At 39.4% G+C, this 23,461-nt stretch overlaps 1 protein-coding gene across 4 annotated transcripts in view; it reads left to right on the top strand.

Annotated features, from left to right (window-relative positions):
* LOC124553647 (serine/arginine repetitive matrix protein 2-like) overlaps window positions 1-23,461 on the top strand; it is a 330,049-nt gene that overhangs the window by 117,886 nt on the left and 188,702 nt on the right. Inside the window, exon 1 of one of the 4 annotated variants that reach the window (XM_047127523.1) lies at window positions 8,490-8,647. The exons of the other annotated variants lie outside the window; for them this stretch is intronic. The gene's annotated coding sequence lies outside the window, so the exon portion shown is untranslated. Of the gene's footprint in view, window positions 1-8,489; window positions 8,648-23,461 lie in introns of those variants that run through there. 4 annotated transcript variants of the gene reach the window in all.

The raw sequence follows: 23,461 nt of genomic DNA, 5'->3' as shown, positions 1-23,461 counted from the left end.
AATGAGCCCTGATCAACTGATGTATCAATGTTGTTTTGTTTATAACCTCAAAAATACTTTTGAAGATGGCGAGTCCGCTTCAGATGTCCACATTAGTTGAACAACGTTCTGTTATTTGTTTTTTACTTTCGGAAGGTGAGAAACCTGTGACTATATACTGTAGAATGTCTAAAGTTTATGGCGAAGGTTGTATGAATTGTGCAAATTTTTACAAGTGGGTTGAGTAGTTCAGTTGTCGTGACTCAGTGACTGAAGAACACCGCTCTGGCCGAACAGTTGCAGTTTCAACTCCCTCACTTGAAAGTCAAATTGATAAGATTATTCGTGCTGGCCACTGTGTGACTGTGGAAATGATTGTTGATGAGGTTCAAGTTCGTACTGGTACAGTTCAAAGCATTATCTGTAACAAGCTGAAGTACTGTAAAGCATGTGCAAGATGGATCCCAAAGGAGTTGACACATTTGCTCAGGAAAACAAGGATGAATGTGTGCACAGAGCTAGAGGAACATTGTGAAAGAGAATGTGAACACTTCCTCAACAAAATTTTAACTTGTGATGAAACTTAGGTTCACTATTATGAGCCAGAAAATCAAAAAGACAAAGCTTTGAGTGGAAGCACACCACCTCACCTGTCAAGAAAAGTCATGTTGACGGTGTTTTGGGATGCTGAAAGTCCAGTTTTTTGTGATTATCTCAAAGAGCAGTGTACAATGAACAGCTAATACTACTTGGATTTGCTTTTAAACAAGGTGAAGCCAGCTTTGAGAGATAGATGTCCTTTATGTCAGAAGAGAGATGTGATTCTCCAGCAGACAACACACATCCTCATATTGCTCAACTAACCCATGAAGCCATCAACAAAATGGGTTGGGCAGTACTGCCCCATCCCCATTACAGTCCTGATTTAGCACATAGTGATTTCCATTTGTTTGGTACACCGAATGAGGCAGTACTTGGGAAGAGGTTCCAGGATGATGATGATGATGTGGAAATTTTTGTGGCAAATTGGTTCAAACATTAAGGTAAAGAGTTTCTTGCAGTTGGAATAAAAAAGGCTTGTAACCCATTGGAACAAGTGCATAAATGTTCAAGGGGATTATGTTGAAAAGTAGAAAAAGTATTGTTTTGTAAAAATAAATGCTTTTTTTTCTCCAGACTAATTTGTCTCTTTAATTATTGAATGACCCTCCTATTACTTCTTACTGCTAACTCTGTTTGCAACACATTTTGCCGAAAGCATCCACATGCCTGCAAAATTGTAGTATGACACATAGTTTAGAAAAAAAAATTCGACATGTGTGAAAAACTAGTTGCTCTAAATAGAGCACAAATTACCCAGACTATACTTACCCAATGTTTGATTATGAGAGCACTTAGCAACTTCCAACAATCTTTAAAGATATTTTCAAACCTTTTCTTAACTGTTTCTCACATACATTCCTAACATTAAGTATTTGAAATGTTAACTCATCTGTAAGTAGAAGTTTGAAACTGTTTGTTTTAAACATGAGAGTTCAATGCTTTGGAGAATCAGTGGTTTACTGGTCTTGTATTATCGGTCCACCAATTTTCAGCGTTCTTCTAGAACACCACTTCTTAAACTCTTTCTTTTTTTTTTGGTTTTCCTCCACAGTCTATAATTCACTTCCACACAATGTTGTGTTGCAGTGTATATTCATAGAAATTTCTTCTTCAAATTAAGGTCAGTATTTTATTATATTAGACTTCTTTTTAATGAAGAATGCCCTCTCTACCTGTGTTCATCAGTTTCTTATATCATTATTACTTCTACTAACATGCATTATTTTGCATCCGAGGTAGCAGGACTCCTTCACTTGCTCTGCTTCGTGGTCCCCCAATTTTGATGTTAAGTTGATTGCTAAAATTGTTTCCGCTGCTCCTCCATTAGTCCTAATTTCTTCCATTTTCTCTCAATCGGTATTCTGTCCTCACTAGACAGTACATCCCAAACATCCACTCTTCAGCACATTCCGGTATATTCCATGGTGAAATTCTATCACTTGGCTGTGACTGTCCTTCATATTATGATAGAGCCACAGTTTCCTCCTTCATGATGCTCTAAAGTAATTAATTGTGTTAACTGTTGCAGTGGCAGGCTTTAGAAAAAATAAAATAAAAATAATTAGACTTAACAAGCAGGTTGTCTCAGTGAAACTAAGGAGTAAGCTGTTGAAATGAGATTGAATGCAGAACCAGAACAAGTAACGAAAACTGTGGGACAGACTATGAACAATGTTTCAGAGTAGATGTAAAAATTATTCCTCCTCTTCAAAATGTTGCAATCCTCTCCACAGTTTGCTGCCATAGTCAATTAAGGTGGTCATCTGTGGTAATGCAGAATAGTGATTCTTCCTGAATACAGCAGAATGCTACAAATTTTTGGGTGTACATATTGAAGAAAACCTGAATTAGAAGCATATTACTGAGCTGCTCAAACAGTGAAGTTCCACTACTGTTGCTCATCGTGTAATCGCTGATCTTGGAAACAAAAATATCGGCCTCTTCACATATTTTCACCCAGTGTCTTACGGAATAATTTACTGTGATAACTCCAGGCACCAATGGAATCCTTGTCGCATTGTATACTGAATTTGAAGCTGAGTTAGCCCCTCATCTAAGCATAACCTATCTTAGATCACTCGAATAAAAAACTGTGCCCAGTTCTTGGAAAAAGGCACAGGTCACACCCACCTACAAGAAAGGTAATAGAAATGATCCACAAAACTACCAACCAATATCCTTGACATCAACTTGTTGCAGGATCTTAGAACATATTCAGAGCTCAAACATAATGAGGTATCTTAAACAGAATGACCACCTCAATGCCAACCAGCATGGATTTCGAAAACATTGATCATGGGAAACCCAACTCTCACTTTCCTCACATCACGTATTGAAAGCTTTGGAGCAAGGCAACCATGGAGATGCAATGTTTCTGGATTTCCCAAAAGGATTTGACTTAGTACCACACCTGCCCTTACCGTCAAAAGTACGATAACATGGGGTATCAAGTGAAATCTGTGACTGGGTTGAGGACATTTTGGTAGGAAGGACACCACATATTACCTTGGAAGGAGAGTCATCAGATTTAGCAGTAAGTTAGGGTGTGCCCGAAGGAAGTGCATCATGTTGTATATTAATGATCTTGCAGACAATATTTATAGTAAAATCAGGCTTTTTACAGATCATGCAGTTCTCTATAACGAAATACTATCTAAGAGAAGCTGTATAAATATTCGATCAGCTCTTCATCAGATTTCAATGTGGTGCAGAGATAGGTAACTTGCTCTAAATGTTCAGAAATGTAAAATTGTGTGTTCACAAAACAAAAAAAATAAAGCAATCTACGACTTTAATATCAATGAGTCTGTTGGAATCGAATGGGAATCGGCCAACTCATACAAATACCTGGGTGTAACACTTTGTAGGGATATGAAATGGAATGATCACAAAGGCTCAGTCGTGGGTAAATCAGGTGGTAGACTTCGGTTTACTGGTAGAGTACAGGGGAAGTGCAGTCAGTCTGCAAAGGAGATTGCTTACAAATTACGCGTGTGACTGGTTCTAGAGTATTGCTCAAGTGTATGGGACCCATACAAGATAGGACTAACGGAGGATACTGAATGTATACAGAAATGGGCAGTATGAATGGTCACAGGTTTGTGTAATCTGTGGGAGAGTGTCACAGAGATATGAAGGAACTGAACTGGCAGACTCTTGAAGACAGATATAAACTATCCCGAGAAAGTCTGTTAAGAAAGTTTCAAGAACCGGCTTTAAATGATTACTCTGGGGATATACTGCAACCCCCTACATGTTGCTCACATAGGGATTGTGCGGATAAGATTAGAATAATTACTGCACCCACAGAGGCATTCAAACAATCATTCTCTCTGCACTGCGTACATGAGCGAAACAGGAAGAAACCCCAATAACTGATACAATGGCACATACCTTCTGCCATGCACATCTCTGTATTTTGGACAGTATAGATGAAGACTGAAAAAAAAAAAATTGGGCAGTAAGAATATTACGTGGTATTCAGCCATGAATGTCGTGTAGGTACCTCTTTTAAGGAGCTGGCATTTTAATTTTGCTGTCACAATACATATATTTGCTAACGAAATTCGTGATAAATAATCCATTATAGGTTGAGAAGAACAGTGATGTCCATACCTAAAACACTAGAGGGAAAAATGAACGTCATTGTCCATTAGTTGTCAGTGGCTAAGGAAGGAGCTCAATATATAAAAAGAAAAAAATTTGATCATTTGCTCAGTAAGATAAAATGTCAGGTAGCAAAGCAAGTTTTAAATCTGAATTAAAATCATTTCTCCTGGACAACTTGCTCCACTCTATTGATGAATTTCTGCTTAAAAACTGGTAGCCAGTAAAAAAACTTGGTAAAAGAATCCTCCAAATGATCCATGGAACATGTAATTAACTAACACAATGTGACTCCATTCATCAACAGTCTATGTTTCCCAGTCATGACACCACTCCAAATGCAGTTGTTTGTGTTGGAGGGCATTCCTGCCCAAGGGAATTGTACTAGTATCAAACGTAGGCTTTAATTTGAGGAAGAAATTTTTGTGACTGTACATTTGGAGCACAGTAGTGTATGCTAGAAAAACATGGACTCCGGGAAAATCGGAACGTAAGAGAATCAAATCATTTGGGATGTAGTCCTACAGAAGAATGTTGAAAATCAGTTGAAATCAAACAACGGAAACTCCAGGTAGGGATATCAACAATGTAGGAAAAGATAGATTGCTACTTACCATTAGGAAGACACGTTAAGGTGCGGCCGGGCACAATTAAAATTAGGTGGACTGATAGATAAGGAATGAGGAGGTTCTCTGCAAAATCGGCAAGGAAAGAAATAAATGGAAAACACTGACAAGTAGAATGGATGGTATGGTAGGACATCTGTTAAGACATCAGGGAGGGTAAAAACTGTAGAAAAAGACAGAGATTAACACCCAGCAAATAATTGAGGATGTAGGTTGCAAATGCTACTGTGAGATGAAAAGGTCGACTCTGAAGGGGCATTCGTGGGCAGGCTGTGGCAAACCAATGAGAAAACAATGACCAAAAAAAAAAAAAAAAAGAGTTTACATACCCATGAATGGTGTGGTGTATTTGTATGAAGTTATGTTGACATCCAACAATGTCCTTTTGACACCTCTTTCTTTTGTTGGGTAATGTGCGTATCTGCTCTTCACCCACATTCCATTAACTCCTGCCACCCATCTGCTGCCCCCCCCCCCCCCCCCCCACCTTTTTATCTTCATTTGCCAGTTCATCACACTCACCAGTTATTTTGACCATATAACGTAATAATCTGTATCAGTAGTCATGTTTTGGTCTCTATATTATACTTTTATCTTGAGGTTTATTTGCTCACGTCATTATGCTTGGATCTGTTGTATAGATATATAGTCATAAAAGGTCACATACCTAAAAAAAATTGTTTTTATAGCAACAAAATCTTCTTGTTGTTGTGTGGATTGTCTGTTCGATCTTACACGGTTTGAGAATGGCCTAGAAAGCCAAAAAGCGGTTTGCAATGAACTCTAAAATATATATTATTGTGGAACATCGGTATTGTGAATTTCAGTTTTTGTACTCACCTGTAGATGAATAGTGGATAGTGCAGTTTTATGGAAATTAGTTTCATCAGGGTCACCACATTTATTTTATTGTTATTATTTCCAGTTTGTCGCACTGAAAATTTCCTGCAGTTCAACATTAAATGTGCCCAACTGTATATAATTTGTTTTACATTTTACTGCTACAGGTTACGCTCTGAATACGATCTGTGACTTGGGCTCAAAGAGAGAAGCAAGCTATGAAAAATAAAAGGAAAAATAGTTGTAGTGTGATATTTGTCAGAGTTAATTTTAATTAGATTTAATTGAATGTGTGCAAATTGTTTACCCACTCTACCTCTGCATCTACATAGATACTCCACAAGCCACCGTAGGGTGCATGGTGGAGGATACCCTGTGCCACTACTAGTCATTTCCTTTGCTGTTCCACTCGCAGATAGAGCGAGGGAAAAACAGCTGTCTATACCCCTCCTTATGGGCCCCAGTTTCTTGAATGTTATCTTCATGGTCCTTACATGCAGTGTATGTTTGCGACAGTGTAATCATTTGGTAGTCAGCTTCAAATGCCGGTTCTCTAAATTTTGTCAATAATGTTTCTCGAAAAGAATGTTGCTTTCTCCCCCCCATTTGAGTTCCCAAAGGATCTCCGTAACACGTATGTGTTGTTCAAACATACCGGTAACAAATTTACCAGCCTGCCTCTGAATTGGTTAAATGTCTTCCTGCAATCCGACCAGGTACTAATCCCAAACACTCTAGCAGTGCTCAGGAATAGGTCACACCAGCGTTCTATATGCGGTCTCCTTTAGAGGTGAACCACTCGTTTCTAAAATTCTCCCACTAAACCGAAGTCGACCATTCACCTCCCCTACCACAGTTCTCACATATTTGTTCCAGTTCATATCGCTTTGCAATGTTGCAACTAGATATTTAAACGACTTGCTTATGTCAAGCAGGACACTAGTAACACTGTATCTGAACATTAAAGTTGTGCGCTCCCTACTCATCCACATTAATCTGAATTTTTCTACCTTTAGAGCTAGCCGTTATTCATCACACCAACTAGAAATTTTGTCGAAGTCGTCTTGTATCTTCCTACAGTCTTTCAACTTCGACACATTACCGTACGCCACAGCTTCATCAGAAACAACTGCAGACTGCTGCCCAACCTGGCAGCCAGTTCATTGTGTACATAGACAACAGCAGCAGCCCTGTCACACTTCCCGGGACACTCATGATTCTCTGATGAACACTCACTGTAGAGGACAGTATACTGGGTTCTATTACTCAAGAAGTCTTTGAGCTCACTCATTGAGGTGATATTGAGACTTCCTGTCTGTTCTGTGTAAAAGTTTGATGGGATTTCTGCGTTCTCAATATATGCATTGATAATTGTAGCTGTGATGGTTTTCGTTGCATTTGTATTGACTTTTCAAGCTGTACTTTTGAATATGATCTTGGTGTTAGTGAAACAAACGTGAAAAATTTTAATAAGTTTCATCGAGTAGGGCAGACAGTCAAGCAGTTTGTCAAATTATTTGGCAGTGTGTAGTTTCGTGTGGTGCATTTGTCAAACATATATCATGTTATAAGAAATTTTGATTGACGTCAGATTTGACAAGATGGAAGATATTGCATGTGTTGTTTTGCCATGCTTCCATAACGAGAAAGAGATTTTATTACAACTTATGTCCCTGTATGGTTAGCTTCCACAGTTGTAGAAACTACAATTGAAGAACAAAAGATCACTGGCAATTATCGATATGTTTGGTTGAATTTCTTTTATTTCGCTGATGATCACCAAATTTTTTTAGTCTGTACACTACCGGCTTCGGTCAGCAATGACCATCTATGTATCTGCAGCAAAACATGGGAAATGAAGTACAACTGAACAGATTACGTCATAGAACAATAAAATATGCCATATCGACCAGTTACTTTCAATATAGGGCGTAAGGGGCATTTACAGGTAAGTAGCAAAAATACCTTTGGGCTGTACTTGGCAGAAACTGATCATTCCGTAGGGAGTACTGGGGGGGGGGGGGGGGGGGGCGGATTGTTCTACAAGACCTTAAAAAGGACTTGCTCTCGATGTATTGCAAGAGCTTGAAATTTTTAGAGCCAAAAGGCAGGAGATGGCAGAAGTGGTTTTTGGGCTACGCGATTTCGTATTCATGCCCACTTTGCTTAATTTGACAATGTTGATTGAACGCCTGTCTTGTGTGCATCTTGCCCTGTCATTACACAGTATTGAGTGCGTCACTTTTTGCTCCATTTTCTTATATTTTTCGTTTCGCACTCGTGTTAGATTCCCCCTTGTTTATGTGGTAAATATCATTAACAAGATAATCTTCGTGACTGTTAAAATGTTTTATTATTTTTCGAACAGCATGTTGCAGGGTGCTTGAAGCCCTCTGGCGGTAAAGTTTTTCCGACTTCTCGCCTTTGCTGCATTCTGGAGGCTACGCCAACAGACGACGCTAATCATTTTCTGTAGTCTTTTGTTTTCATCTTTTTCCGTTTCTTTCCCTGGTTATTCTGTCAACTTTGTTATTTTATTAGCTCCAGGAGCTTGTTCTCGTTACGTTATTATTTTTATCTAAAATGACTTCAAGAGCCTCTCAGAATAATTCAGTCACTTGACCATTCGCTTTTAACAATTCTAAATTTAACTTTATCCGTGTTTTTTAAATATTACACTTTATCACTGTAGTAACTTATTCGTTGGCAAGTTCACTATGAACTTAACGCACCGTACTCTTCATTTATGCGTACTATACAATTTTATAATTGACGAATAAGTTTAGATGTGCAGTAGCGACATCTATCGAGCGTACGGCACAAACGCGTTATGGATACTGTACTGCAGTTTATGAACAGTAGCGGCAGATAGTACAATTCCACTAGCAGTGTGACCTACCTTACACCATATTTGAAAGATGTGCGACGATGATAAGCTGATTTTGTAACGATGCCATTATGGCTTTATTCTATTAGAACAAGTTATTAAACAGGTATGCCTCGTCATATTTTAAGCGGATGTTTTTACGTTCTTGAAAGTAATCATTTTTCGCTATGACACTTTTTTTGTTGTGAGACTTAATCTGGCCGCTAGTTGTATTTCATCTCCCATATTTTGCTGCAGACGTGAAGATAGTGGTTGTTTACCGAAACAGGTCAGATTTGTTGTTATTGGCGGAAATAAAAGAAATTCTACACATCATGGATCACTGTTGCAATCCGCGACCATGTTGCCACTTATCAAAATTTAGGTGTTTCCTCTTTCCCAGCAAACATATTGAGCAAAAAGACGTAAGAAGAAATACACAATTCTCAAATCAGTGCAAGAAATGTTTTACATTGGTAGCTATCTCCACCAGTTTGAAAATACTTCGCAACACAGACACACTGTGACAACTGTTTCAAAGTAAGGTTAAATTTGACAGACGTGGTTAATATGTCGGAGCGCGCTTGTTTAACAAACCTGTGGGTAGAAAACAGCTAATTCGACAACGTTTGACTTTTACCAAGACATTAGCTGTCCGTGTAACATGATTCCCGTCTTTTTCATCTGCCGGTCGACAGTAGGGTTGCCAACTTGTAAAGCACAGCATTACGAGACAGCAATGATAAAACCAAATTTTTACGTCGAGCAGCTGTTATTTTAATAAGGGATGACATGCACAGTGTAATACTGGTAACCAAAAAACTTACGTTAATCATTTTAATGAAAAATGCTGTTAATTACTTCGAATTAAATACTACGATGTTTATTTGAACACACATTGTTAAAAATTAAGATTTATCATGATATTAATCTCTATTGTTAAAAATTAAAATTTATCATGCTACTAATGTCTGACAGAATCGTATTTTAGGCCACAGCCACGTTTCTCATCTTTTCAGATACGCATGTATCAGTTTTAACCCACTCGGGAGCTGAATTACATGTTATTACTTCGCTGTTTAACTTATTCGCACAACAGACGACTGACGTATGTCGTTTACTCGTAGTTCCCGCTGGTTCTGACCAGCAGGATTGGCTCGTTTGAACAAAGCATGCTTCGTTGTTGGCATTAGTTTCCAAATATAAAAGTATTCTTTAGTTATACACAGACTATTATTTTAAGTTACTTATTGCCCATGAGACACTGGAGTAGGTTTACGGTCAGTTGTGGAAAAGACAATTTTTTATTCTTTGTGGGAGCACTCGGTCGGTTGTACAAAGGACAATTTTTTTATTCTTCGTGGAGGCACTATATCTGCACATGTATTCAGGATACATTTTTAACAATCAGTTTTTTATTTATTCATTCAGTTATCAACTTCTCAATTAATTGAAACCGAGCTATAGTCTGTCTAACTGGCTCAGGGAAGAATATGTAGTTTCCACACGGTAGGTCGGGGAGGAAGGGAGACAACCCTCACCACTCATACGCAGGGCTGGCACCGTACCTCTTTGTCCTACGCTGCTGCGAAAGCAGAACCACCAATCCCTTTTTGCATTGTGTGGGATGTACTGAAACCCCGACATGGACCAGAATTACTCTCTTCATTCATTGCAAAATAAAACGAGCAACGTACAGCACAAAGCAATGTGGAGTACAGAAATCGTTCGATAACAACTACAGCGCAATATTTTTTGAAGTTTGCAGGTGTCGTAAATGTGGTGGTAGTTCAGGCTGACCTGTACCGGTATCATCTTAAGCAACCACACAAAACTACCTCCCCCCCCCCCCTAACTGCCGCCATACTGTGTCGCATAAATGGTAGTTGTCCCGGACTTCCAGAATCAGAAGTCGTTAACAGGCCATAGTGAAGGAAATCGCCTTTTTTGTATGTGCATCGGCAGACTCTAGTTTAGAATGTTATTTATTGTGAGGACAATTAAAACTGAGCATACAAGTTACGCATCCTTAAAGGCGTAAGTTGTCAGTGTGAAAGTAAGAGTTTGAGCCTAGTGGCATCCTGTAATATGCAATCGTATTTAAGCACTGATGTGACAGTCTGTGCAAACTTAAAACACTCTTGCCCGCTGTATAATTATTACGGCACACTGTAAAATAATACCAATTGTGCAGAGGGTAACAAAGGGAGATAATGCAGAGGATAATACAGTGAAGGGACTTCTTTTTTTAAAAAAAAAAAAAAAAAAAAAAAAAAGCTAGTTTTCAGTCTGTTCTTTCAGTCCTTTTACTTACGCAATTTTTGTGTGTTTTCTATTTTTGTCTATGCCTGCTGTTTTTGATTCGGTACCAGTCAGTTGGCACAACTTTTATTTGGGTTTCGCATCAGTAGGCTTCGCCAAGTCTCAATCATATTGTCACCTTCCAACCGAAGCTAGAACTTGGCCCGCATAATGCATCTGTCAGTCACTACAAACAAGATATCGAGGGGAGGGGGGTTCGGTACCACGCATTTTCACTTTAAACCATGTGTCATTTATCAATACAGATACTGTGTTGGATAATCCATTCAGTTGTTTCATTGGTGGTACTTAATACATGGTTGATTTTGAAATTATACAATTTAATATTCAGGTGCGTTTATTGTAGTCTAGCTTGAATGAGGCATTGAGTAAAGTGATCCAAAATGTTGCTCTATGTTTGACATGCAAGAACTGGGATGTTTTATGCATATTGTTGCACGACTGGTTTCTGATGTTGTTATATTTTGGGATCACTTTATGTACTTCAATGTTTTGACAGATTTGGACTCCCAGGTGAATTATGTTTTCGAAGTCAGTTATATGAATTAGGCCTAAATATGATCAGTAAAGCAGCTATATAGGATTATTGAGCAACTGAATATTAATGATATACAACCACTTGTTGCACCCAGTGAGCGAGCTGAGGATGTATGCCACAGTCTAATAGTAGCATAGTTAGCTGCTGATGTAGATTTGAATGATTTGATTGCACAGATTTTTCTTTGTTGGGAAGGTCTGGAAGGAGGAGCCGTGTACCTAATTATGCCAAATAAGATTCTCTCTGAAACAATAAACAACAAAATTGTGGCATAGGCTAGTCAGATTACCACAAGACATTTAATGAATCTTCGTCATATCTGCAGGTTCAACACAGACATCATCCTGAAGCTATCACCCGTATACCATCTGTATGTAAAGTACATATTCACCTTTGGAAGTACCCTGAAAAATGCAGTTTGGTTTCAGTGTGTCTGCACACGATTGAAAGACATCCCATCTCCTAGGGTCAACATTATGTGTTTTGGATTCGTAACCATTAACCACTACTCCTTAATACTACTCACATTTACAAGGGTACCTCAAAAAGTATCACATTACTATGGCAGGCCACGTTGCTTTTATTGAGTACTGCACTACACTTCAAAGTGACACAGGTACATGACACTATTTGTCAACATAGTGCCTCTGTAAACAGTTGTTGGAAGGTGCTACCAATCATTCAGTTCCTCACTGATAGAAATCAGCTCATTAGTCACCAAGCCATCTGAGAACTACTACAGGAACTTCCACATTTTTGGAAAATCTCTTACACTCCCTCTCCTGCCCCCTCTGAAGATGTTCTTTCAGCTTGCCGAAATAATGGGAACTGCACGGTACAAGATCTGGATTTCCTGCCATCCACATCTTGGTGGCCTTGGTCAAATTGTTGGCACCATTTCACTGTGGCTCGATGTGACAGTGCATTTAGTCCATATACTGCCAGAATTTCAAGAGTGGATCAGTGCACACTTTACACATTTCACTCATAAGGGTGATATGTCCCACATACTTAAACTTTTGAGTGTTTCCAGCTGCCGTGCTATTTTGCTCGCACATTATGATCCACCTCTTATTTGAACTGCAGTGGAACTCTGCAGGAACCAAGAGACACATACTTTCTTCTGGCAATGCGCCACATTTGTTGCACAATGGTTCTAGTGTGGGGTGACACGTGTAAATTACTTTCTGAAGCCCCCACTGAAGACCTTTGCCGTATATTACACTCACCCTGTACTGAAGTTATGCACTGCCGTCTTATTCCTCTTCCGTTTATGGATGGCTTGCAGGAAAAAATGTTCCTGGTACCAATCTGTATATGCCTAAACATGTGTGTTTCTATTCTTGCCGCCATTAAGTGAGATGTGCAGCGGAGGAAGGTGTATGTATATCTTGAGTTGTATTTGAACATATTGTTGTTGTTATTGTTATCATTAGTCCAATGCCTCATTTAATGCAGCTCTTCATGCTGCTCTATCCTGTGCAATCCTCTTCATCTCTGCATAACTACTAAAGCCTACATCCACTAGAAACTGCATACTGTATTCATTTATTGGTCTCCCCGTCTACAATATCTACACCCCCTCCCATCTCATCTCTCTCTCTCTCTCTCTCTCTCTCTCTCTCTCTCTCTCTCTCTCTCTCTCTCTCTCTCTCTCTCTCTCTAACGTCTCAATGCCTCGTGTGTTGGTCTGTGGGGAAGCACAGTGCCGACTGGTGGGGGAACCGTGACACCTCTGGCTGCGAACTGGGCAGATGCTGTGCGAGGGAGGGGGGGGGGGGGGGGGTGAAAGATTGTATAGGATTGGTACCCATCTGAGATCAATCAGACTCCTGGAATGCCAGAAGATGGCAACAAGTCATTTTGCAAAAATATTGCGCCTTTGAACAACAGCACCTGGGTGAATACCCGAGAAATATTCAATTTCCTCCTATTGCTGGTCTGCATTTTATATCCTCTCTACTTTGGCCATCTTCATTTATTTCACTTTCCAAATAACAAAACTCTTTGACTACTACTGTCTTTTTTGCTAATCTAATTCCCTCAGTATCACACGGTTTGATTCAATCAAATTCCATTATTCTGGTTTTACTTTTGTTGTTGTTCATCGTATAAGGGGCGTTCAAAAAGAAATCAGCCAGAGGCATAATTACAGAAACTAGTACTTGTATGTTGGAAGTATTGACCCTGGCTGTTGAGACACTTGTCCCACTGTGACAAGGCAGTGAATGGCTGTCTCATAAAATTCCCAGGGCTGCGATGTTAACCAGTTCCGCAAGTACAGCTGGACGTCATCGTCCGAGGTGAATCGTTTGCCCCTCAGAGCTGACGTTCTTCTTTGACCAAGATGTCCCTCTTCTGATTCATTTCCAGCAGCATGGGACAACAGTGAATGGCCAGTGTTACTCGCAAATCTTGACCACCATTTGCCAAATGATAAAATCAAAACAACCAGGCTATCTCACCCGTGGGGTCGTTCTGCTCTACGACAATGTAAAAAAGTCTCATACGGCCCACAGTCATGGCACTCCTGCAGGTATTCAAATGGGAGGTTCTCTGCCACTCTCCATACAGTCCGGACCTCTCTGTGATTTTTCCATTTTTGGTCTCCTTAAAAAGACTCTGAGGGGGCAAACGATTCACCTTGTAATGACGTCCAGCTGTACGTGCGGAACTGGTTAACATTGCAGCCCTGGAAATTTTATGAGACAGCCATTCACTGCCTTGTCACAGTGGGACAAGCGTCTCAACAGCCGGGGCCAATACTTCTAACATACAGGTAATGGTTTCTGTAACTATGCCTCCAACAAGTTTCTTTTTGAATGCCCCTTATATAATCTTTTTTCAAGACACTGTCTGTTCCACTGAACTAGTCTTCTGAGTCCAGCACATTCTCTGACAGAATTACCACGTCACCAACAAATCTTATGTTGAAACTTCCTGGCAGATTAAAACTGTGTGCCGGACCGACACTCGAACTCGGGACATTTGCCCACAAAAGGCAAAGGTCCCGAGTTCGAGTCTCGGTCCGGCACACAGTTTTAATCTGCCAGGAAGTTTCATATCAGCGCACACTCCGCTACAGAGTGAAAATCTCATTCTGAAATCTTATGTTTTTTGGAATTAAGTAATTAGTAAATTAGCCTGCGAGGATGGTTTCTTAATGTCTTTATTGCATAATCGATATCAGGATTACCAGCCTAATCTTCAGATGCACCTACTCGTATAGCAAGACTTTCCAAAAATTACATCATGGCAGTGCAATGCAACATAACATTACCCATGTATTACATGTAACAAGTTGTCGAATATCTACTGGCCATGAGATCAGATATAAATTCTTGTACATAAGTCAGATTATACACAAAATTACAATTAATCATACTCGTAGACCAAATATTGTGATTCAGTAATCGTACCAACTCTTCATCTCAGAGAGCCAATTAAACTCAACATTTTCATTTATTTGTAGGACTTATTCCAGTCTCTGTGTTCTCCTGCAGTGTTTACTCTGTACAGCTCCCTCTAGTACCACCTAAGTTATTCCCTGAGACGTTAACACATGTCCTGTCATCCTGTCACTACTTCTTGTCAAAGCTTTCCTCACATTCTACTCAACATGTAGTCCATCAGATTTTCAACATCCTTATATAGCTCCACATTTCTAATGCTTCAGTTATCTTCTTTTCCATTTTCCCAAACTGTCCATGGTTCGCTGCTGTACCATTGAACGTACTCCAGACCAGTGATATCCTTTTGCTTTGAATTTTAATCCACTCTTAAACCTTTCTTTTATTTCCGTCATTGCTTCCTCGATGTATAGATCAAGGAGCAGGGTTGAAAGACTGCATTCTTGTCTTACACCCTCTTTTGTCTGAATACTTCGTTCTAGGTCTTCTGCGCATACTGTTCCGTCTTGGTTCTTGCACAAATTGTGTATTACCCATCTTTCTCTATTGCTTATACCTATTTTTCTGAAGAATTTCAAACATCTTGTAGCATATTATATTATCAATCACTTTTTATAGGCTGAAAAAATCCTACGATTGTGTCTTGATTTTTCTTAAGCCTTGCTCCCATTATCGACCATGTCAGAACTGCATCTATGGTACTTTTTACCTTTCCTAAAGTCATACTGATCGTCATCTAACAGATTCTCAGTTTACTTTTCCATTCCTTTGTACGTAATTCTTGTCAGCATTTTCTATGCATGAGCTTGTGCACTTGCATCTCTCCCCCCCTTTTTTACTCTGAAATCTGGAGTACAGAAGTTTTATTTATATATTGAATGGACCACCATGAATTCTCTGGGATACAATGAGTTTTCAGTGTCACCTATAAAATTTAATTCTTATGGCGTGACATGTCTCAAAACTAAACATCTCATTTATATAAAAAAAATGACAGTGTTGAGAGTCTAGTTCCCCCTGTAAAAAATTCTGTGGACACCCATGGTGCAAATGATATTTTTCTGAAAGTCTGATGGTATGTCTCTAGTCTTGCAGATTTTGCATCCCAACTTCAACAGTCATTTGGTTGCCACTTCCCTTGTACCCCCCCCCCCCCCCCCCCTCCCCAGTGATTTTTAAAATTCTGAATTTGATACGTAAGTTTTTGTTTATGGTCAGTTGGAAATCTTTTCACCAGGGAATTACTGAGGGAATTTCTCATTGCACCAGTTGTTAGAATTTCTTCCCATTTCTTTCATGTATGGAACAGAGAAAGAATGATTGCTTAAACTCTTCTGTGCGTGCTGTAATTAATGTAATCTCAGCCCCACGATCCCTATTACTGCAATTTGTAGGGGTGTGTACTATTGTCTGCAAATTTCAAAGCGTTTTGTGACAAGTTTCCAGTGATGACGACTACCTTAAAGTATAGTACACTGAATCTACACCCACACTCTGCAAACTGCTGTGAAATGTTCCATAAAGTTTCGGGCATGCAGCCACATAAATTCAGCTTATGCAGTGATTCGGTCCTCTGGTTTAAAAGGATGGAGCAAGTTCTGGAGCATCAGTCACCTTGGCTCACTATGAAGATTGCTGGACAGTATCCAGCTGACATATTAGAAGAATAATCTGAATTTATGCTGCTGCATGCCCGAAATTTTATGGAACAGTCTTTGCACCTTGAAAACCTGAATATGTACGTGCTGTGAAATGCATTACTGAGGGAATTTCTCATTGCACCAGTTGTTAGAATTTCTTCCCATTTCTTTCATGTATGGAACAGAGAAAGAATGATTGCTTAAACTCTTCTGTGCGTGCTGTAATTAATGTAATCTCAGCCCCACGATCCCTATTACTGCAATTTGTAGGGGTGTGTACTATATTCCTAGAATCATAATTTAAAACTGGCTCATAAAACTTTGTAAGTAGGCTTTCTTGGGATAGATTATGTCCGACTTGAAGTATCTGCCAGTTCAGTTTTTTTAGCATCTGTGTAGTTCTCTCCCAGTGCTCCAACGAGCCTGTGACCAATGAAGCTGCCCTTCTGTGTGTATGTTCAATATTCTTTGTTATGGGTCTCACACATTTCAATAATGTTATAGGGCAGGTCACACGAGTGTTTTCTAAGCAGACTTCGTTGTAGACTGGTTTCATTTCCCTAGTGTTCTACCAGTGAACTGATGTGCTACCTGCTTTATCCATGGCAAAGCCAATGTGATCATTCCGTTTTGTATCGCTACAAACTGTTACATCCAGATATTTGTAGAAGTTGGCCAAATCCTATTTTAGTGTTTTATGGACTGCACAGTTTTGCCATTCTGAACGTTTAAAGCAAGTTGCCCATCTTTCCACTACTTTGAAATCATGTCAGATACTACCTTCACTTGTGATTTTTGCGTCATCTAAGACAAACATACACAGTTCTATTTGCCATGAAGACTTCCTGTTCTGATTTTCGGTAAGCACGTAAAATGTTTAATGTATGTTGATTTGGAATCAAATGTGAGTCACTTCAGAAGGGGGAAAAAAGGCCTCCAATATCTTTGGACCTCTCATATCTGCTGCCTTCTGGATCTTGTGAAAAGAGAGCACTAACTGGGTATTACATTGTTGGCACTTGCGGACACCTATGTAGATGTTGTTCAGTCTCCAAAAACAAAAGTGTTCTGTAGTTCTTCAATAAATTATGATTTAGAACTGTAGTTCTGTCCATTGTTCCATCTAGCTACTGTTATTTCTCAGGATCCAACAATTTTTGTGTACAAAAACTGAAAAATAACTCGCATTTCAGTCAGCAAGGTGGTAATTCTTTAGAACTTTATGAATAGTATGAACTGTGTTGAGCAAACTTGTTCACCCTAATGAACACACAAAATTAGTGACCAGCCAGCACAAACAATCTCTTTAGTATCTATGTGCAAATGTTTTTAACTTTCTGTATAACACTCAATGGTGACTGATAATATTAAATCCTGTTCTCTTTGGTGTTCTTGTTGCTTATTCGCTGTCAATGCTTGACCGCATTTCTTTTTCAGCTGTGGTCCCTGCATTTATTTTCCCATCCCCATTGTGTTCAAAGTCAGAGTCAGGACAGACAAAGAGAATCCTCCTTATTGGCCAGAAGAGCTGACTGTTGTATTTGCTTTTATATTTTTGTGACTTATTTCTCCTATACGCACTGCATTTACTATTTCTTTACAGCCCTATTATGATACAGTGGCAGTGATGGTTCAACACGATGTCCGATATTTTCGCTGTAGTAAGTTATGTACATGTGCAAAATTCAGTTACTTCTTTATTTACTTATACATCCTTTGACAGCTGTGTATCATCTTTTGTTCTGGAGTGGGTAGAACCGTCAGTGAAGGGCTTGTGTACACAAGTTTATTCAATAGAGCAGGGTGTCCCCATGTGACCTTCATGATTTACAAATGAAAAAATGTGAGACATAGATACCTGCAGTTTGTTTTGTATTGTGTATAGTAAGTCAAAAAAATTTTTGTACAAAAAAATGATACACTTCTACATGGGCTCTTTTTGTAACCCATAACATGTCTAGACAATGCTGTGTGTCAACCTGTATATACACAAATATTCTGGGGTGACAGACTATTGTATCCACAGCTCTTCTGTGGATATTTCCAATGTAGTGTACAGATGAGGCACACACAATGTCATTCACATATCCAAACAGGAGGAAATCCAGAGGGATTACGTTCTGAGATAGCGGTGGCCATCATGTCCTACCCATCACTGTGGATCTATTCGGTCCAGAATGTCACAGACTTGAAAACTCCAGTTCAGTGGTTCAACATTCTGCTGGAAGATAGCTTTTGGCTGAAGGGGAAGAAGTAGAGGGACAGACAGAAAATTGCCCAAATTGCGTTCTGTTACTGTCTGCTAGGTGAAGAAAAATTGTCCAACTATGCTGTCTTTCATCAACATGCATCATACACTGACTTTTTCACTGCCCCTGAAATGTTCCCAAAAATGTGGGGGTTTGTGAACCTCAGACGCAAATGTCAGGCCGCTTAACCTTCCCACATCAGTTGAAGGTTGCTTCACTCAGTGGTTCACAACCCCAATACCAGAAATAGAAATAATATCCATATAAACCAGCATCTCCCTCTAGGGTTCGGAATGGAGTTTTATATTGTGGTACTAAAGTCTATAACAGGTTGCCAGTCAACATATGACAGGAAACTGAAATATCCGCTTATATTTAAACACAAAAACAGAATAATCATTAGCCACTCCTACAGTATACCTGAATGGAAGTTCTGCCTAACTCTTAATATTTCTATTGGGCAGATTTTGCCATTACACAGACAGCTAATAGTGGTCTATGTAAAATTAAAATGCTTTGTCTGAAGTATTAGTTAAGAACACAGATAAGCGGTATAGGAGCAGTGATCTTTGAATGTAGCTGTCTCCTATCACACATACATTTGAAGTACAGTGTGTCCATAAAATAATGTCTCTTATAACAGTCACATTTAGACTATTTACAACAAATTGTACATGAGACTGATAATTGAGCTCTTCTAATTGTACAGCACACATTCAACCTGAAATGCAATTCTTCCCTAGCATTGGTTAACAAGTCCGGAGTAATGACAGCAATAGCTTCTTCAGTTCTATATCTCAACTCTGGCAAATCATTAAGTAGTGGTGGACCATAGACATTCTTTTGTGAAGCCTCGAAGAGGAAAAGAATCGCATGGTGTGTAGTCAGGTGAACGCAGAGCCCAGCAGAAAGGGGCTCTGTGTCGTACTTACCATTACAACCAGTGCAGTGGTCACTGACTTCGATATTCAACCACTCTCATAGAGAGAGATGTCAATGGGGAGGAGCTCCATCTTGGTGCTAAATAAAGTTCTCATGTTCACCTTCTAATAGGGGAGAGAGCCATTGTTGCAACATAGCCTGATAAGCCACCACTATTAATGTAGCTTCAGAAGTTGCAGATGATAATCTGTTCTCCAGATATGAACATTGTGGGTGTTCCCCTTTCCACTTAGATAAGTTGCCTCAGCACTGAGCACCACATTATCAAGAGTGTCATCTTCCCGCCGCAGCTTGTCACTTAATATACAACACAGTCATCTGGCTTCAAAGTGTATACCAGTGGTAACCAGTATGGATGCATGTGAAAACATTTTCTTAAAACTGTCCACACTGTCATCTTTGGCAACTGAATTTCAAGAGTAGTTTTCAGTAAGATGCTCTGACACGATCAATGTCCTCTTCAGACACTTTCAGTTGTCCTGTGCTTTTCCGGTTACACGCATTCGGTCATTTGGAATTGACTGTACGACTGACAAATGTTTTTACCTGGTGGGGTCACAATTTAAACTTTAAACAAAATGCACATTGAACTGAAATTACAGATTGCCTCTTAGCAAACTGCAGAACACAAAATGTGTTATGCTTGGCAATCTCCATTTTGTTAGTGTGGTTCTGCAAGTGGGAAAATGAAAATCAGTATTCATAGAAGCACTTATTTATAACTGTTTGAGTTACTCCTTAACTGTGACCTTGAATCAACAGTTTACAATGCTTACAGGTGATACTATTGTCATTTGTAACTGGGATATTCTTTTGTGGACATCCTGTATTCTGAAGTATTTCCCATAATTACTAGCCCCTGTCCTTCATTTGCATATCCCTTTCAGTGCTCTGACTACAGTATACACACACACACACCTTACATCCTGCTGATGCACCTGTAAGACCTTCCCTCTTTACTTCCTCCCTCCCCCACCCCCACACAGCCACCCAACACTGCACCCAGCAGCTCTATAGTGTCCCCAGCTCACCTCTGCACTTTCCCACAGATGGCACTAGCATCTTCCCCCAGCCCTACCCTATTATCTCTCACCATTCCACCGAGCGAGGTGGCGCAGTGGTTAGCACACTGGACTCGCATTCGGGAGGACGACGGTTCAATCCCGTCTCCAGCCATCCTGATTTAGGTTTTCCGTGATTTCCCTAAATCGTTTCAGGCAAATGCCGGGATGGTTCCTTTGAAAGGGCACGGCCGATTTCCTTCCCAATCCTTCCCTAACCCGAGCTTGCGCTCCGTCTCTAATGACCTCGTTGTCGACGGGACGTTAAACACTAACCACCACCACCACCATCATCTCACCGTTCCCACCCCATACTGCCTCCTCAACCACACACACACCCTAGCAGTTTGTTATTATAGTCAAATGCAGTCAAAGTTATATCCTAGTGAAATTTTCCCTGGAAGCTTAAATATTTCGAGTATTTTTCTCATTGTGCTTCTCTGCGACTCAATGCCAGTAACAGCTTTCTCTGCCTATTGATGTATAACCTGACTCATTCCGCATTCTTGAAAGATTTTTCTTAGTGATGACATTTACGGAACAAGACGTGAAAGAATGAAAAATACCAATGAATTTTTTTTTGGATAGGTTCCACCTTAAGCAAACACAATTCTTTTTTCTTTCTTACTCACACACATTTTGTTGAAGTTACAGCAACAGTTGGTTTTTTATTTGCTTCTGTCAGATTAATTTCTTTGAAAGTAACAAGAAAAAGGTTAGGTTGCAGTGAGTAGCAATCTGGCCTTTTCATAATACTGTTTTTAACAAGAAAAAATTGCTTTTCGCTGTCTGTACACACAGAGTGTCAGTTTTCAAGTGAAGTATTCACTAATTGAAACAGAATTTTCTTGTACCTTGTCAACCCATCCTGTAGTGTCTGTAATTTTCTGTACTTCGCAGTATGTCACCTGCAACAGTAGAGAATATGCACACGCGTGCATGTGTGTATGCATGTGCGTGTTTTTTGGTCACTTGATCGTTCTTGGAGAGCAGAGAACAGAGTTCAGTTGCAGAGGTCTGTACATTTGTTTATTATTTCTTTTCCTTCTACTGTGGTTTTTCATATTTAGTAGTTTTCTTCAATTATTAGGTTCTGTGCAAACACACTATCTTTAACACAGAATAAAATAATGTAAACCATAACAGTTTAACATTCCAGGCTATATAAGTTCTCTGCTGTGGCGGATTGCAAACTGTAATAGGATGACAGTTACACTGCAGAGTGCAGAAACCAACTGTGTGCCAACAAAATAGAAAAAGTTTTCTGTTTCAGTTTGTGAATACCTTACTTCAAAACTTAAATTCTGTATGTACAGACAGTAAAAAGCAGTTCTTTCCTGTTAATCTCATAAGAAGAAGAAGAAGAAGAAGAAGAAGAAAAAAAAACCACTGCTGCTGTAACTTAAGTGAAACATGTCTGGGTATAGAAGAAGAAGAAGAAGAAGAAAATTGTTTGCTCTTGATGAAACCTATCCAAAAACAAATTTCTTTGTTACTAAACACAGACACGAGACTGAGCTTCAACCTCACGTTGAAAACTACCAAGCTGCCCTGCTATTTCGATTTCCTCTGTTAACACACTGGGTCAGTCAATTCAAAATTCAGAGGTAGGGAAGGGGCATACCATTTCAATTGAGTAAAGCCCTGCTGTGTTGAAAACAACCTTAATTTTTAGGACAGCTTTGCATTACCTTAAGAGTGTTATGATGAACTCTTGTAAAGTGTAGTAAGTAAAACATTTATTAAAAGTTTCATTGCAGACACTCCTAAAATGTAGTCATGTAACATTGCATTATGGGACAGCTACTGCACTCTTTCTTGTCTTTTCTTAATGGCCCTCCTCAAAAACTCTCAAATAATGCCTATTGGAAAAATGAAGAAGAGGAAGTACTAAGGGCTGCTTCAATATGTCCAATATTCTTCAGAGAAAAATTAATAATAAAAACTGTACATGATCTTATAAGCATTTTTACTATGCCAATGTAGATTTTGAAGTCAGAGCTTCATCATGAGACCTTCCTGTTGTTATGCAAGGACCTTCATTTTGTCGCCAATATGCCAAGACGTATATCGATGAATTTTCTTGATTTCTTTTGTTCGAAACATTGCGTTGAAGTAACTCCCTCATGTTCAACGTACACAGTTTGAAAACTGTGTATGTTGAGTGTGTGGGAGTTGCTTCATTTTGAGGTTTGAAACAGGAGAAATAACAAAATTCCCATACTGATTTTTAATTGCCTATTAGATTACAATGTGTACAACTTTGCTTCTGCCATTTTTTCCCCAACATTTGAGGCTTTAATGAAACAAATTGGTTACACATGTATCATTCAAAGTATTTTCCGTCACCAGCCGCTACTTTCACCCATCTTTCAGGCAGTGTATGAATACCGTGTCGAAAAAAATGTTCATCTTTTGAAGCGATCCACAAATCGATCCAATTTGTGACTACTTCATGAGATCGGAAGTGTTGGTCAGCCAGGCCATGCGCCACTGATCTAAACAGGTGATAGTCAGAGGGAGCAATGTCTGGAGAATACGGCGGGTGGGGTAAGACTTGCCATTTTAAAATTTCCAAGTACGTTTTGAACTCTTTTTGCAACACGGGGTCGAGTGTTATTGTGTTGCAAAATCACTTTATCGTGCCTCTCGCTGTATTGCGACCATTTGTCTTTTAATGCTCTGCTCAAACGCATTAATTGTGTTTGATAACAAGCACCTGTGATTGTTTCACTTGGTTTCAACACCTCACAGTACATGTCGCCGAGCTGGTCCCACC

Source organism: Schistocerca americana, chromosome 11 (assembly GCF_021461395.2).
Source record: "Schistocerca americana isolate TAMUIC-IGC-003095 chromosome 11, iqSchAmer2.1, whole genome shotgun sequence".
NCBI lineage: Eukaryota > Metazoa > Arthropoda > Insecta > Orthoptera > Acrididae > Schistocerca > Schistocerca americana.
The sequence above is the reverse complement of the archived record's forward strand: the minus strand, read 5'-3'. Positions and strand labels throughout refer to the sequence as shown.